At 36.1% G+C, this 18,199-nt stretch overlaps 1 protein-coding gene across 1 annotated transcript in view; it reads left to right on the forward strand.

Moving 5' to 3' along the window:
- PTGFRN (prostaglandin F2 receptor inhibitor) overlaps positions 1-18,199 on the forward strand; it is a 100,115-nt gene that overhangs the window by 50,091 nt on the left and 31,825 nt on the right. The gene's annotated exons all lie outside the window — the stretch shown is intronic.

Consider the following 18,199-nt stretch of genomic DNA (forward strand, 5'->3'; position numbering starts at 1 on the left):
GATGGAAGCCTCTTATCTAATCTGTCTTGTGTGATTCATACTCTGGTAGACAAAGCAGGTATAAGTTCCAGTATAGGCTCAAGCCAACTGAATGTTGCTTCCTTTGAGACTTTAACATGCAAACACAGTACTGTTGTTTTGTAATGCAATTTCAAGGACCTGTTTCTTTTGAAGCTTTACACAAAGAAAGTGCTTTTCTTTTGGAGGTTAGGGATGCTCACCTATTCTCTCCTCTATGAAAATTTCCAGGTGCTAAGAAATATCCCAGATTAATCAAAGCAGTAGAAAACCCATCACTAGTACAGGTACGTCTCGATTTAGGACTACAGTTGAACCCAGAATATAAATTGTAAGATTGTAAATAACCTAAATCACAATTACATGAGTGAGAGATACTGCAACAGCTGTAACTTTGGGCACTGGTCAGTAAGTTCCTTTGTTCACTGCTATTGTAATTTTGAATGGTCATTGAATGAATGGTTGTTAAATGAGGACTATCTGTACTGCTCTTTTACTGCATTACACTCCTTCCAATTAAAAAAAACAAAGTACTGTTTAACACAGTGATATACATGTTGTTTTAAAAAATTGATAAAAGATACTAAAGTAATTAAATTGGAATACCCTGAATCTCCCTGAATATTCCAGGATTTGAAGGAATTTCCGTGAATTGCAGGAATGGAACCAATAACCTGAAGTATGCCACCCCTATTATAATTCTTCAAAAAAAATTTTTTGCCACAGAGCTGAAGTTTGATTCGCTGTCGAAATATCTATCTGACAAGCATTGCTATCTTCTCTTGTCTCCTGTTGATATTCATGTATACTAGTGTATGGTAGTTTTATTTCTGAAGCCTAAAGAGTCAAATGCTGGATGATTTCTGTATATAATTTAAATGGTTAAATTTGAGGTGTTTGCTACAATACTTCACTGTAGAAATAACTGTGCGCTTATAGTATAGATGATAATACAAAACCTCAAAGTTTGTGACACAAAGGGAGAGACTTGATCTCAGTGAATTTTTTCATCTCTAAGAACATATAACACTTCTTTATACCCAGAAGCTAAATATTTGAAGAAAAGACTTCAGCGCCTGGGTGGTATTGCTAGAAAATGACATGTTGTACCCACAAGTTCTACAATGTGAGAAAGTGCCCAAATACGGGTAATGAAATTAATTCTTAAATTCGAAGTTATGTAATAGTACTTATCGGTTTTAGGATTTTCCTCTCCTTTGCTTAACATTGTCTTTTATAAACTTGCATGTTTCAGTAGCAATTCCTCAATATGTCATGTTGTAAAGTGATTACAGGCAATCTAATCTGAACCAGTTACATTATCTGTGCTTTCAGAGAATACATTGAGAATCCTGAAGAAACTGAGAGAGTGGGTCTTAATGTTTAAAAAGACTTAAAGGCAGCTAGTTAAAATGCAAATCTTGACTAAACTATTCTAATTTAATCTGAAGATTTGCATCTTGAATGAACTAATTCTGAAACTTATCTGATTTTATGCTTCAGTGCAGGCTTTTAAACACGTTAGCAATGGTACTTGAATTTTTGAGACATTGCATGTGGATATCTGCCTGGTTGTATTCAGAATGACTGTAAAAGAATGACCAAAATCACAATCTGCAAGCTTTTGAGTTCCTCGGAATTTTTATGAGGAAAAATTGGGGACAAGAAAGAAACGAACAAAAAAAATCTAAGGACCTAAGTTACGTAGAACTTTACATGTAATGTCACTAGCATCTGGAACTGCTCCCAGAAGATTACTAAAACCCATGCAGTTACCAGAATTCTGCAACTTGATGTAGAGCATGTTACAGAAATCTAAATGAGAAGTGAAAATATCACTGGATATCAATAAGCTTCAAAAAAAAAAAGAGGCTATTCTGGCAAAAGCTTTTGGCCATAAGTTCAGCCTGTTCTTCCATCAAATCCATTAAAAGCTCCATATTGTTTTCATACTGTTTATGGAGAGCACAATCCTGTTTAGAGTTAAGAGGCCTTAATCTGAAACTCAGGGGCTTCTCAATCATAAGGTCTATCTTGCTAGAACAGGGGTCCTCAAACTTTTTGAACAGGGGGCTGATTCACGGTCCCTCACACTGTTGGGTGGGCATGGCTAGCTGGTCATGTGACTGGGTGGGTGTGGCCAATTTAGCAGTCCATTTTGCCATTGTCCTTGCTGTATTTGCTCAACCCAAGGAATCTATTTACTTAATACCCCCCCCCCCAAGGGAAAAAGAGCACAAACTTTCTTGCTACTTGCCTAACTTCATTACAACAGCAGCTTCAGGCTCCTTAAAGTAGGCCATTAAAAAAGAATAAAACAAAGAGATTTCCTTCAAAATAATTCCTAATCATATGTTTCAGATGACCACACAATAAACCAGACTGAGAACTGCACCAATTAAGACTGCAACTAAAACCCCCAAGATGGGCATTGAGAGATATTGGAACAGAGGTGAGTTCCTACTGGTTCAGACTGGTTCGCCTGAGTAGGTAGTAACTCAGCCTGCCATGCCCCTGAACTGTTTCGCTCCGCAGCGCCATAGGCGCTGGCATCTTGATTTTTGCTTCTATGCATGCTCAGAAGCATTTTTTAGGACTGTGCATGTGCTCATAGCACGCATCAGGTGCACGCTCATGCACGCTATGTCCCTGAGCAAACTGGCAGTAGCAGCAGCCAGAACCCATCTCTGCATTGGAAGCAGGTGGAAGAAGGTGAGACTCAACACACACACATACACAGCCTCCAATGGTGAATTAAAAAGTATCTCAGACTGTTGGAGGCCGTTTGAAAATAGTTTGAAAAAAAATGAACAAATTTCTATGAACACTGCACATATCTTCATTTGTAGTGCAAAAAACATGAAATAATACAATATTTAAAATGAACAAAAATTTTAATCAACATAAATATACTACTAATTCAATGGGAAATGTGAGCCTGCTTATTTGAGATTACAGAGCTAAAGGTCTTTTAAGCATGGAGGAGAATTCACAAACTGATTTGCTTTTTGCCACATTTGGGCATCTGTACATTCACACATGAATAGCTACCAAAATTATTCAACAAACAATTTGGTGGATGTATTTTATATATGGGAAGTATCAAAGCAGTGGGTGAATTCTCCTTCAGGCATTATATTGCAGTTGCATTTGAATTAGTGTTAGCCAACTTTAGCTGATTTTAAAAAAGCTTGGAGCCATGGAGACATGTTCCCCATCCACCCACCCATTTTTAAAGGGCTATTTTTCACAGGGATGTGAAAAACATCTGAAAGGCTATTTTTAAAGATTTTAATGACTTTTAAAGACCTTTAATGCACTACTTTACAAGCTGGCAGCTGCTTTGCAAGCCGGCACCATTCCCTCTCCTCCTCACCCAATGGCCCTGGATCACATGGCTGTTTGCTAACAGCTGAAAGGCTGTTTTTAAAAACTTTTAAAGACTTTTAAAGCACTACTTTACAAGCTGGCAGTTGCTTTTCATCCCACCACTCCATGGGCCGGATACCTTGTATTGGTGGGCCATAGTTTGAAGATCCCTGTGCTAGAACCTAGCCTAAATTTGTGTCACTCTGTCCATACCCTAACAGAACTTTGATCACATGTCCTGCTCAGCCCAAGATGGCACTGTAAACTGGTAATCCACTGTTAAAAGATGAATTCTCTTTCTGAATTAACTTGGTTTCATGTAATGTTGTACAACAGATTACTCAAGGCTTAACATCTCTATTACTGATCTGGTACTGCCATTCAGGAAAGAGAACCATTTCCATTTTCTTCCCGTCTTAGCAGATGGTCCAGAAGAGTGGCATGATCTAAGATAGTGAGGTCTGCTAAGAGATCTAATAGAAAGAAGGGACTGGGCAAATCTTGGAGTAAGCTTGTAGCTGTATTAAAACTGAGGAATATGTAGTTACCAAAAAGCTAAAGAAACACAAACACATCAGGTGTTGAGATTAAATGACAATTATAGGATTTGGAAAGAATGAACTTTCCCCCCTTGTTTTTATATGGATGTGATAATTGTGTTATGTTTTATTCTTGTTTGACATATAAGTGAATAGACATAAAAATACATACATACATACAGTTATTAAAGTTTTTTTCAGGATAGTGTAGGATAAAGAATAGTAGAGCTATTTGGTTAAGATAAAGCTGATTAAATACTTTACGTAAATAATAAATTAGAAGCAATGATTAAAGGAAATGAAAAAAAGCATAATCAGTAGCAAGTTAGATGGATTCAATTATAGTATTGATAGTACACAGTTGGAAGGCTTGAAAAACTAAGTTAGTACAGATTATCCTGGAGAAAATCTATGTCAGCACCAACTTGATGGATAATGACCATTGGCAGAAGCAAAGGTTCTTGAGACACTGACCTGCCTTGCAGGTGAGAAAGTTTTATGACTTTATGATTCGAAGCACTTTTTAAATTTAGTTTAGCCAAATTTGCGAATACCTTCGTGCTAGAGTAAAACTTGACATGAAAAATATTTGCACATATTTGCATGTCCTGTGAGCAGCTCTATAATCTAATCAATTGAGAATTTTGGCTCTGACCTCCTTTAAAGAACTTCAAAGCATTATTCAAATTCTTATCAGTCTTGCAAGCTTTAAGCTCTGCTGTGTTTTCAGAATAATGAATGAGTCAAGATGTCAAGATGATATGAACAGCGAAGCACTACTATAAGCTGCTTTGCGGTGTGATCTGGTTGTTTTCTTTTCTTCTTTTTTTAAAAGAAAACATTGAATTTTTATTTAAACATGTTATTTTTATTAGCCAACCTGAACTCTTATGAAGAAAAAGTTTGTTTTTTTCTCATAAGAGCTCAATTTAATAAAAATAAAATATTTTTTAAAGGGAGTAGAATATTTCAAGCTGTATTTAATCTTAATAAGCCAGAATTGCTTTTTGCATTTTGTTTTGTTTTGTTTTGAAGCTTTAAGGTTGTTAAAAATGGTTTTCCATATATGAAAAATACAACCTGTTTTGGATAAATGAAATTAAAAATTAGATTAAATCAAAATGTTTCTGATCCTTCCTACATGAAGGGAAGTGAACATTGTATATTGCATTCCATCAGAAGCATTCTGTGTGCAAAATAATGTGCCACAGGACTCCTGCATTTAAAGTTTGGATAGCTGCAATGAGCTAGACATGATGTTGCCTGGAACAGTGCAGGAAATTTGGAAACTTTTAATTGTTTTAAAATATGGTAATCCATATATCAGTGAAGGACAGTTTCATGTAGCATGTGGTCTGTGCTTACTACACTGATTACCAGTAAATTTCCAGTTGTAATCAAAGGACTGGGTTTTTTAATCTGTACTGCTCTATTTAGCTTAGTACCAATGTGTTTACAAGACAGTCTTTCTCAAGTTATCCAAGTGCTGCCATCTTTTTTTAATTGTTTCCCAGGTATATGAGATGAATCAGGCTTCCGACTTTTATGCTATATTAGATTCCATTTGGTAATTATGCTGGTTAATTTTTGCTTTATCTTGATTTTAGGTTATTACAATGTTTTACTTCACAGCTATCGGCACTTCTTATTTTTCTCTTAACTAAATCAGCTAAGGGATAAAAGCTTTTATGTAGCTGAAAAGTGAGAATAATGGGCACTGCTGTTACAGGAGAAAAAAAGACTAATTTTGAATACTGTAATATAATGTTCAAGACACATTTGCCTGCTTACCAGCTTATAAAAAAAGCTGTTTTTCCCATTTTAAAAAATCTGGATTTCTTTGTGAAAAGCACACATTTGGGCACAAAACCACACACACACACCGTGTTTCCCTGGAAATAAGACCCTGTCTTATTCTTTTTCCATCAAAAAAGGCACCAGGTCTTATTTTAGGTGGGATGTTGTCCACTGATTCACCTCACTTGCGTGCAGTGCCCCCAGCCTCCTTTTCACTGTCAGAGGCCTTTAGGAACTTCTTCGGCTTCGGATAGTTGTAGCCAGGCCTTACACACCTAGGCCCATTTCTTCTGCAGCCACCAAGACTTTTCTGAAGGTCTCTGTGACAGCTCCTGATCGATCTGGAGCTCTGTTATTGCCTACAGAGGCCTTCAGGAAAGTCTTGGAGGCTGCAGAAAAAGAAATGGGCTGAGGTGTGCGAGCCTGGCTGCAACTATCCAAAGGTAAGTAGTACCACCCCCCCATCCCCACACTAGCTTAATTTCTTTTTTTTAAAAAAATATTTTCAAAACAAACATACAAATTCTCCTTCTTTACATACTGTACAAAGTGTATCAGTTGGCTACAAAAGGCTTTTGTGCATCTCTTCCACCGTCATCAAATATAATTCATATTAATTCTAATATCTCAACTCAATTTTTATTTAACTATACCTATTATCACTGAATTTAGCTAGTTTTAAATTATACTCTTCCATCTATCAACCTGTATCTCTCCAACAGCAAAACTATCTTATGTCTTCTGCCATTTGTGGATCCAGTCCTCCAAACATTCTCTTAAACAAATCTGTATGGACTCTTCTTAGCAACTCCTTGTTTATAGTATCTCTCATGTAATATTTACACCCTCCTTCTGTTTCCTTTTTCAGCTTGTCTTTAATTATCAGCAGTGTTATCAAATATTTTGCAAATAGTATTTCATAGTCCATAAATTCTTTAATGCTTTCTTCTTCTTCTATGTCCTGTCTTTTGAAATAAATTTTCTCTCCATTTAATTTTTCTTCCAATATTCCACTCCTTCATCCCTCAGAAATAAACCAATTGCCACGAATATCAACAGGCTCAATCTCTTTATATTCGTCTTCCATTTCAATTTTTTGAATTTCAATCTTCTTATTTTGTGTTTGAAGAACATACTCAGTTTTTTCATCACATTTTGTTGCCAAATGCACCAAATATTCCAATTTTCTCTCAATTATTTCCTCTGTATCCAACACCCTCTGCAGCGCTAAGAGTACTCCTTGGAGAAAATACAAAGACCCTATGGACACCACAGGCCCTGTGGACACCATGTTCATCCGTGGTTGTATTTTTTCTTAAACACTCAGCAAGACTGAAACACTCACTCGCAAACTCTCTATAAGCGAAAACAAACTTCAAAGAGACAGCTGTAAAATCTTATCAGATCTTAAGCCAAACAGCCAAGCAATAAAAGCTTAGAATGTCAAAGTCAAAACAATCCATCTGTAGCTTACAGAGAGTCACAAAGAAATGTTAGAAGAATAATCCATCCATTTGAAAAGGTTTTGCTTAGAATCAATCCATGTAAATAGCATTTAAAAAGTAAGATAACCACTGTCCAGAACCATTACAAAAATCAAATTCGCCGCTAAGTTCTTCTATTCTTCGATTTAAATTAGTTTTTAGATTTTATACGCAGTCCATTTTTTAAAAAAACAATAAAAGTTTCTCACCAGCTAGAAACACTTTCTCTTTCCACATCGTTCCGTTCTGTTCTGAGGCTGCCCTGACTTTGTCAGTCTTGACAGACTGGAATTTTTATTACCAGCAGAAGACTTTCCCTTGCTTTTCTCAGAAATTTTGCGATATCCCCGAGATCAGCAAGATGTAATCTTCCTGTTTACCATCTCTTCAGGATGATTTAGGTCCGTTGGAATCCCCCAGCAATAAAAGTGTCGACTGCGATCTCAGAGCTTTGAGATCGCACATTGTCTTGTCACAGCTTCGGCCCCTCCCTCCCCACACTAGCTTAATTTTTACCAGTGCACCATGGAATGGACGGGGTCACACATACACAGTCACACACATGCTCAGAATATTTAGCTATCTCATCAAGTTTTATCTTCACCAGCCATTTCTCTAATGTGTGTAGTGCCAAAACTTTGCATCTTTGTGTATGCAATATTCTCACTCTGACTTTTTCAAAATAAGTTCCAGCTGTTTATCCATCACTCCCCAAAGAAAAACCTCTATTAATGATATATTCATCTTTAAAACCTTTGAATCAGTATGTATTTGAAATCCTCCCCAAAAATAGTTCTTTCATTCTCCAAAGGAGAATTCTTGGAAGGAATCTCAGCTGTGTGTCAGGGGGAAGCAGCTTGCAATCTTCTCTGCCCCATTGACTTTCTGGGGAAGCCAACAGAGAATATTGCAAGTGGTGGTCACATGATTGGGGGTGGGATCTTGGCAATCAGTCATAAGTTGCCAAGCACTCAGATCATGATAAGTGACTGTGAGGGCATAATATTTTTCAATGGCCTGAAATGCATTATGGGCCACAAAGCATCCATTCTCTGAGTATTGCAATTCCAGTCTATTGTTAAACAGTTTTAAATTGAAAACTACTTGTAATTATCCTCATTCACAGCCATTAAACTTATTGATGAGAAGATAGATATTACATGACAAATTACCCTAAAAAATGAACTCAGAAGATATTTACATGGAAGAAATTAGTTTTTCTAATATACAGTATTGGTAATTATTTTAACTAAATATTCAATATTTAGCATTGGCTAAAATGCTGCAGCCCAAAATGCTCTCACTTCTCCAAATAATAACTTACTTAAGATTTTGAGACTTGAAAGCATATACCAGTTACTTTTAGACTATTTGAACATTCAGAAACATAAGCATTATGCAAAAAGAAATCTTCATTTCTTAATCTCTTTAGTATAATTAAGCCATTTAATGGATACTTCGTATTGGTAGTATATATCACAAATGTGCTTATAAAGATAATAATGATCTTAGTTCACATTTACATCTCTCACTGTAGCAGGAAATTAACATTTTATATATGTATGTATGCATGCATGCATGCATGCATGCATGTATATAGTTGTATTTGCAACAGTAAAAAAAAATATTGGGTTTCTGCCTGGATGGTCTCTTGTGACGAGCCGAAGGACAGATAATGGAAGTAGTGATCTTCCCATATATATTAGATTTTACAACCCCCGGTATGCCCAAATATGGGAGGAAGATCACTACTTCCATTCTCTGTCCTTCGGCTCGTCACAAGATACCATCCAGGCAGAAACCCAATATTTTTACTGTTGCCTTTTTGTTGAAAATGCAACATATATATACATACATACATACATACATACATACATACATACATGTATGTATGTATGTATATATATATGCACATACATACACATACATACACACACACACACATACATACATACATACATACATATTCATTCATTCATTCATTCTTTCATAGATTTTCACGGGTGGAGGTATGCTGGTCTTGTTGCATAATACCATTAAAGGTAGAAGAAATAGAAACATATATTGATTGATATATGCTACCTTCTCAAGCAATTCTAGGCGGCTTACATAAAAACCCAAGAAAACTCATAAAAATACATCACATAAATAAACATTAGTACAAATATTTATTGCTTTCTCATTGACCTTCTCATTGACCTTCTTATCCAAACACCTTCTTATCCAAACACCTTCCAAACGAAAGCTATCTTTTAACAGTTTTCTAAATGAAAGTGTGGGTCCAATCTCATCAAAGAAGGAATGCTCTTCTATGACTCAGAAAGTTATCCTTATTCCAAATTTTCAAATTTTTTGCAATGTAGGCCAAGTAGGCCAGGCATCTTTTTTATTTTTACAAATACATATGTACACACACACACACACACACACACACACACACACACACACACACTACATATACACAAATACATAAACATATATGTAGGTCAGACAAAATCTATTTGAAGATGTCCTCAGGGGGTCCAATCATCTCTGACTTGAATAGGGCCCAGAAACAGTTTGCAGAAGCTGTATGGCAAGCAATACAGCTTCTGCAGATAAAACTGTTCTGTTATCGATATACTCAACAAAGTGTAATATAATTCTCCTCTCCACTTGACAGTGAAACCCCAGAATGAAAAGAGCCTGAAAAATCACATTCTGTCTAGACATATTTTATTTTTTTCATGAAACCAGATACACTTGCAACAACCTTTACAAGTAACTTCACAACATTGTTTCATTGCAGAATTTAATTATAATGATAATGATATTTAGGAACTCTCCCTAATAGGTTTCTCATTATTATACATAATTGTAAATCTATGCTATTAGAACTAAGTACAATAAAATACTTTTCATTTAACTATCAACACTTCTTAATGTTAGTTTATAGGATATTTTTCAGCGTTTTGCCTTGCTAATGTATAATTGGATATATAAAATCAACACTGAGCAAGTAAAAGCTGTGCAAACAGCTTAGAGCCTGCTAAAGAGTTTAATAGCTTAAATTGCCTGCAGTTTTGTTAAGTCTATTTGTTTTTATTATAAAAACAGACAAGGACATTTCATATAGAAAGGATATGAAGGAATATTCTTACTTAAATGAGTACTTAGAATATTGAAATAAGAAATGTGCTTGTAATAACAATGTTTTAAAGTTTGGGGCTTTGAATACATGCACTTTTATAATAGTTTATTTTTTGGTTTTTAGAAAGATAGGAACAGCAGCATAACAAAAATAATAACAACAACAAAAAGTGAGGACAGAAGCCTCATAACAGCACAGAGAACAGCAAATTTAATGGTTACTTAAACTAAAAGATGTAGTGATTGCTACAACAATGTAGATAATATATAAGTGTTTGGAGTAATTGACTCATTTAATCGAAAATAAAAATAAATATCTTTTTTCTAGCCTGATATTTATCCAAAATGTGGTATTATAATTCTTGTTATTCCAGCCAATGTGGTATTTGTATCATGTTGGCTAGGAGTGCTAGAAACTGCAATCAAGTACATCTTAAGGTCTTGCAACTTTAGTAGAGCTAACTTACGCTATTCTTCAATTCATTTAAGCTTCTGTTCAGTGATAGGCTTCAAAAATTTTAAGCTGTTCTCTGCCCAGTTGCTGGATGGCCCTGGCCATAGGCAGTGGGCATTGCCTAGTTGGGTTCCTGAACCATGGTGGGGTATTTTTGCCCTCCCAGGTCTCCGGATGTGGTTTTTTTTTAGTCTCCGGGAGGGCAAAAATTGTCTCCCCAGGCTCTGGAGGCTCCCTAGAAGCCCAAAACGGACCAGTTTTCAGCCTTCTCAAACTTTTGGTAGGACATTGTTTGTCCTCTCCAAGCCTCCACACATGCCCTGCACTTACTTGAATCCAAAAGAGGCCACTTGGAGACTCCTGGGATGGGCAGGGCGGGTTTGGCAGAGCCAGACAAGAGTGGCATTTGGGGATTCTCTAAACTGTACAGAATCTTAGCTAGAGGTTCTCCCGAACCCCTGTGAGCCCTAGCAGCCCACCCTGCTTCTATTATCATATCCCATCATTTTTAACAACTTTAAGTCTAGTATGTACTAGGTTACTTTTGCAAAGGTACAGTTCAATGCATTTCCATCATAAATCCTTCTGGGAAGATTGCAGGATATACATCTTTTACAAAGAATTTGTCCCTGTGACATTATTACCCCTTTACTGATTTTTTTCAACCATACCATTTAAGCCATGCATATGTATATTTTATTTTATCAATTCTAGGCCCAATGTGATTCTGGCAGTAGCCAAATTTTTACAAGCCACGTTTAGAGTAAGGACTAATGACAATAAGACTATTGTTGAACTATTTTATGAGACTTGTTTCCTATGGGATATCAAACATATATGCTCTTTCCTTTCTTTGTTATTATGTTTGCTCTTGGCTCCTTTTTAATAACGTTTCAGTCAATCAGTTAGTCGTTGGTTGTCCCTTTTTCTAACCCTTTATGTTTTCTAGCCCTATATTTTTAAAAATTGATATCAGAGCCATGCTAACACTGAGGCTCAATCATATCCTCTGGCTAATATAGGAGCTAGCCTTTGTTTAGGTTTTAGCTAGTTGAAGTGCATAACTTATTTTCTTGGGTTGTGGTTTTATTTCCTAGATAGTTAAAATAAAGTGAGAGAATGGTGTCAAAGGACTGTAATACAGAAGATTGCTTCTTCATAGAGTAAGACCAGAATCAATTATTTAAATTCAAAGGCAGATATCTCTGTCAAAAATTAACAGAAAGCCGTTTCACAAGGACACTTGATTGCTTTCATAAGCAATGGGTATTTCTTCCTTGAGGATAGTATAAATAGAGACTGGAAGACCTTTTGTGAAGGTTGCATTGAACTTAGCAGATGAATGGATTGATCCCCAAAATTACTTTGAAGTCTATGATTCCCTTATTTATCCAATATGTTTAAAAGAGTAACATTTAAGGGTATTTTTGAAGCAACATAGTCATATGACTGGTGTAGTCTAAATTGTTGTTAATGTAGGGAATATTACACTAACATTCATTATCATATTTTATAAGGCAGTGTAGTAGTTTAGATTCAAAGGAGAAAAGATGATACCAAGAATGAAGTATTAATGCATTTACTTGTTGATATCTTCCTTCCCCCTTTCCCTTTGAATTTAGATTGCTGCTGAAGATCTTAATTATTCATGCATAAGGTCTTCTGTAAACCCCTTGGAACAGTTTCATTTGTAGTAACAAATGTAGTTGATCTACTTAATATAGTAAATTACATTAAAGTACTAATTGGTGAGCAATATTTTAATACTATTTCTAAAATCCAGTGACAGGGCACAATTAAATTAAAGGAACTATCCACATGCAGGTATCTTGAAAATATGTTTTACCTCAGTTGTTTCTATACTACTTATTATAATTCCAGTGGTCATAAAATATTTCTAGAAAAAAAAATCTAAACATATTATTATATTTTAATTAGATATCTTTTGAAAGCCTCTGGCTAAGTAAAAGAGTACAAAATGTAAAATGATAATTTTCATCTCTCCCTCCTTTTTCTTCCTCATATACTTCCACTAGTATAATCTCTTCTCAGTTGGTGCATAACAGTAATTCCTTCTAGACAGGAATTCCCTGGAGTTTGTCGTAATAGGGTTGATTAGTTTAAGACATGTTTTTAAGTTCATGAGTAAAATGCTTATATCAGTTTTTCTTTTAAAAAAACTTGCATCATTAGCACACACAAAACTACATTTAGCTATGTAGGGAATTAATTGTTTAACCTTAGTTGAGAGGAAATCAGTTGATTTCTCTCACTTGTTAGTAAGCTTAAAATTTTTCACAAAACTGTCTTGTTTATCCTTCCTTATTCTACTACTATTGATTGCTTCTTTTGACAGATGAAGGATGACTGAAATTAGGAAAGTAGAAAAGCTTTGTAGTGTTTTTTAACTTCTTTCAAAACATGGTGATACTTTGATGTGTGGACCTAACTAAACCTTACCGATATTAATGGTAATAAAGTCTGGAGAAATGAAACAGTTCTCAGAAAGAGAGCTGTGTTAATCTTTTTGAACAGAAAACCAATAGTTATGGGGCTTTAAATGCAAGTACATGTATTACTGTGTAGGTTTTGTGGCTATTAATCCACTATAGATCTGATTAAGCCATTTCAATTATAACATCCCATTGCAATTCTATGGCTGCATATTGTTATTTTATTGGTTTTATCTTAATTTAACATATTATCTCCTTTATTGTATATAAAAGGGAAAGGTTCTCGCACATATGTGCTAGTTGTTCCTGACTCTAAGGGGCAGTATTCATCTCATTTCAAAACTGAAGAGCCAGCACTGTCCACTGATGTCTCCGTGGTCATGTGGTTAGCATGAATAAATGCCAAAGGCGCACGGAACACTGTTACCTTCCCACCAAGGTGGTCCCTATTTTTCTATTTGCATTTTTATGTGCTTTTGAACTGCTAGGTTGGCAGAATCTGGGACAAGTAACAGGAGCTCATTCGGTTACGCGGCACTAGGGATTCGAACTGCTGAACTGCCAACCTTCTAATTGACAAGCTCAGTGTCTTAGCCATCTTTTTCTCATAGAAGGAAATAGATATTATTATATAAAAACATAAGAAATGTTGGTGATGAAGTGGAGAAAGTAAGAATAATTGAAATTGCAATATATACAAACATTTTTACTCAAATTGTGCTTTATCAGTTTTGCTAACAGTAAAAAATAAATAGTAAATAAATAGCAAACATATATAACAACTCAGTTTTTCCACCTGAATTGCCATAATAACTTCTCTCATTAGATGAGTAGAGAGTCTACTTTTCAGTGTACTTCAGGCTTTACTCTTACAACAATCTAGGTATAATACTGAAAAGCCACAAGAATTTTGTGCAGACAATTTAAGAAATATTACTTCAGATTTCTTCAAATTTTGCAATAGACTGTTTACCCAATAATACGAGGGTTCTTCCCATATAAATACCTATGAATTAGTACCACCCCATAATAAACACAATTATGACACATGAAACATGCAAATGACATCTCATGCAAATGTATTAAGTAATGGCACTTGCATTAATGATCTAATCACATGCATTTAATCCATGCTGTGGATTACCCTTCCAAGAACTTACTCGGGGATTTAGAGGGTTCTCTGAGGATATGCTGTCAAATACAAACAAGATAGATAAGTGCAATAAGCTAAAATCCAATGCAGGAGACCTAGACTGGAAATGACTTGTCACTTCTGAAGAGCTACTAGCTTGATGAATTTTAATTCTTTTTTGTAATACGGTAAATAAGATTTCATTCTTTTTTTTTCTTGTTCATCTTTTCTTCCCATAATTCATCTCAATCCAGTTGTGCTTTCTTTCTATTTGCTTCCCTTCCCTTCCTCTTACCATTTCTATCTTTTCTGCTCTTCCTTTTCCCTCTGATCTTCCTTCTCCTTTTTCTGACTCTTTCTCTCTCCCTCCTTTTTGTTGTTCCTGTTGGAATGGAGGAGGGGAAATAGGTGCATGTGTTAAGAATATATTCAAATTTAGCATGAACTAACAATTTAATGTAGCAATTTCTGACTGCTTATGTATGAACTCTTCATAATGTGTATAAATGTGAAAAGGGTTTATATTTATAGATCTTCCACATCACATATAATCTGCCCTTTAATTGAGTCATTTTCAAACATGCTGCTATTTCTTCAGTAACTGGATGATAGATGTTTCACCTTTCCCAATTTTGCCTAATGCTGCTTCTGAAGAGGCAAAGGGAGTGCTTTAAAAGTGTGCTTAAATGTTAACTACATCCTTTTTTGAACATTAATGATATAGAGCATACTAATTAACTTAGAACTGAAGAGTTTATAAAAATAGTTTAGAAATTAAGAAAGAACTTAATAGTTAAGAAGTGGAAACTGTTCATATAAGAAACTTATTTTACTGCTTCATTTTAAAATTAATTTTGCCACCTTTGAAGCATGTTTAATACTCAAAATGAGAACTTAGCGTACTTCTGTTGCCTTGATTTGTTCTCTTTTACCATTGCATTTGTATAGCATTGTATCATTTCCTCCTTTGTTTGGTTCTAATATAGTTGTCAGTGTTATCATCTTCTAGTGTTTACTTGTTGTGAAAACTGCTGCTTGAACATAACAAAATGTAATCATAACAACTATCTTGTGTATCTCTTGAGGAAGGGTGTCTGTAGTATGTGGTTTTTATTTGTGAAGTATATTGTGAGCTTGGAATAACTTATTTCCCCATTGCCTTGTAAAAGATTCACCTGTGTTTGATATTCAGGGTATTTTTTATTATAGGATAATGCATGGTTGTATAAACAGTTCTAAATGCCAAGCTAGTTCATTTCTGTAATAAGAATTCTGCCTCCATGGTATACGACCTGCCTTTTTTGTGCTGTAAATCTAAAACATGTGATTGTAGAAATGGAGAACAGATTAAGGAAAGTAAGAAATATTGTCAAATACCAGAAATGCATATATATTACTTTAATTCAAAAATTTTACAGGTAGAAGAACAGGCTATAAATGTTTTAAAGTGATGCCTTTTGTAGAAATTTAAAGCAACTAAGACAGTGACAGAGTCAATATCTCTATATCTAACTATCTATTCCCCAGTCATGAAAATAGTTGATTTGACTTCTTTAGGAAGCAGTTAAAATTCTTTCCTATAACTGTCTCCACTACATATAGAGTTTGTTTTCTGCTATTACTGTGTTTCCCTGAAAATAAGACCCAGTCTTATATTTTTGGGGCTTCAAAATAGGTACTAGGTCTTATTTTCACTGAAACATGATTTCAGAGTGATCAGTCTAGTTAGCGTCCCCTTGCCATCTGAACAAAAAGTAGCGAACATGCGGTAGCCAATGTTCAGCTGCAGCCCAGTGCACTCTGGAGCTGTGCAACATATGCAGCACAGGTGAGTAGATTACCTGTCCAAGCAGCAGGTGGCAGCAGAGGCACAGGGGGGGATGCAATCAAGATGTGCCATGTGGGTCACGGGAAAGCCAAGAGTTGGTGGACTGGAGCAGGTGGGCAGCTGCAGGTGGCTCATCTTCGTGCGGTGGCGCCAGCAGCAGATGGTGGCAGAGGCATGGGGGAAAGCACGCAATGCAGACGTGCCGTGTGGACTGCAGGCAAGCTGAGAGATGGTGAGATAGAACAGGTGGGTGGCTGCGGGAGGCTCATTTTTGCATCTCTTGGCTTGCCTGTGGCCTAGTGGAATGATGGGATTGACCGCTTTCCCCTGTGTCTTTTTCTGCCTGCTGCTTGGACAGGTAATCAAGTCACCTGCACTCTGCAGGCTGCATCTGTTGGCAGACACAGTTGGTCCCCATGCCGTTTCTGGTGCTGGCCACCCCCACCCCCAGGCTGACTAGGATTTATATTAGGCACATGCTTAAAAATCAGGGTAGGTCTTATTTCCAGGGTAGGTCTTGTTATCAGGAAAACACTTTGTATGCTCAATATTGGTAAAGCGCTTTTTAATTAATTACTGGATAATTCAATTTGAATAAAACTTCTGTAAGTTCAAACAAAATTCAGTTATACCAATTTACTTACAAATGCATATATTTAGTTCAGCCTGATTATTGTTTTATGATATCTAAGATTTGTATTGATCTGATTTGTGGGGGAGAATTATGCAACATATTTGATATAAATTTGTTTTTGTAGAATATACATTTATATTCTAAAAGAAGGTTATTATAATATAAATTTCTTTTTACATTATAAAAATTCCCAGTGGTTTATAGCTAATAAGAAACTTGCCAGATGATGTGATAGAGAAAGTAGCTGTACAATATTTCTCAACAGGAAGCAATTTAAGATCAACCTGAAAAGAAGATTATTACAAGAAAAAATGGCTTGCTACAATATTATATTTTTAGGGTTCTATGTTAATTCTGGAATTTTAAATTTTTAAAAATAATTTATGGGGTAAAAAAAAACTAAACTTCCTTTTACTGTACTTATAATAACAGTAAAATTATCTCAGAACATGGCTTAACTCTGTTTATCATTAACTATCCATTGTGGAAAAAGTATTCCCTTTTGTTCAAATGTGAGAAGTTGAAAGTCTAGGGTAAAACATAATTATATTGTCATTGCTCATCATATGTTATTTAGGTGAGATGCTTGCTCTAAAAAAATTGATTAAATAAATAAAAATGTCTAGGGCATCATATGTCAAGGATTAGAAGAACATACATTTGGAATTTTGAAATTATTGGTTCAAATGGTTTTATTTATTCCACTGTGTTTATCTGGCCACATATTATGATCTATATGATAATTTGTGTGCATTGATGCTCTGCAGTAAATTTATTTAACATTTATTATTGCTATCTAGAATCATGTATGTCAGTGACGTGCGGTGAAGACGAGAAGGAGTGAGGCTCCTCAGGGATGGTGACAGAAGGGGCTCTGGACTCCTGTGCCATCTCCCGCCCGTCTTCTGGGACTCGCCCAGCCCGGCATGCGGCACTTTAAAGTGCATGCCACCTCCCCGGCCATACAGCAGGACCTCCTTTATGGCCGGAAGGCACGCCTGCACTTTAAAGTGCATGCCGCCGCCCCGCCATACAGCGAACTGTATGGCCGGCTCTGGGGCGGCAGCATGCACTTTAAAGTGCCGGTGGGCTGTATGGCCGGGCCCAGGGCAGCGGCATGCAATTTAAAGTGCCAGCGCACCTCCCGGCCATAAAACAGGACATGTTTTGCTCTATGGTGGGGCGTGGTGGCGTGCACTTTAAAGTGCCGGCGTGCCTTCTGGCCATTCAGCGGGACCCACCATAGAGCGAAACATGTCCTGCTTTATGGCCGGGAGGCGCGCTGGCACTTTAAAGTGCATGCTGCCCCGGCCATACAACGGGACCCGCTGTATTGCCGGAAGCCGGCGTGTTCTGCTCTAT

This window comes from Thamnophis sirtalis, unplaced genomic scaffold (assembly GCF_051295495.1).
Source record: "Thamnophis sirtalis isolate CommonGarterSnake01/CBP01778 unplaced genomic scaffold, rThaSir2_p1.2 scaffold_8, whole genome shotgun sequence".
NCBI lineage: Eukaryota > Metazoa > Chordata > Lepidosauria > Squamata > Natricidae > Thamnophis > Thamnophis sirtalis.